Below are 414 nucleotides of genomic sequence, written 5' to 3'. Positions count from 1 at the left end.
TGGATGGGTATCCACCTACTTGTAAAAAACTTTTTTTTGATTTTTTTAAAAATGGAAAAATACTGCTGTTATTATTGTTAGGTGCCATCAAGTCAGTTGCTATTCATAGTCACCCTTATTCATAACATAGCGCAACACTGCCTGGCACTGCTGCACCCCGACAGTTACTGTTACGTTTCAGGCCCATGCTTCTACCACTGTGTCCGTCCATCTTGTTGGGGTCCTCCTCTTTCACTGACCTTCCACTTTTCCAAGCATGATGTCCTGATCCAGGGAACGGTCCCTCCTAATAACATGTACAAAGTATGAGAGATGAAGTCTTGTCACCCTGGTTTCCAAGGAGCACTCTGGCTGCACTTCTTCTAACACAGATTAGTTTGTTCTTCTGACAGTCCATGGAACTTTCAATATTCT

The sequence above is a fragment of the Chrysochloris asiatica genome, unplaced genomic scaffold (assembly GCF_000296735.1).
Source record: "Chrysochloris asiatica unplaced genomic scaffold, ChrAsi1.0 scaffold00329, whole genome shotgun sequence".
In the NCBI taxonomy this organism is placed as follows: Eukaryota; Metazoa; Chordata; class Mammalia; order Afrosoricida; family Chrysochloridae; genus Chrysochloris; species Chrysochloris asiatica.
This window is presented reverse-complemented; position numbering follows the sequence as displayed.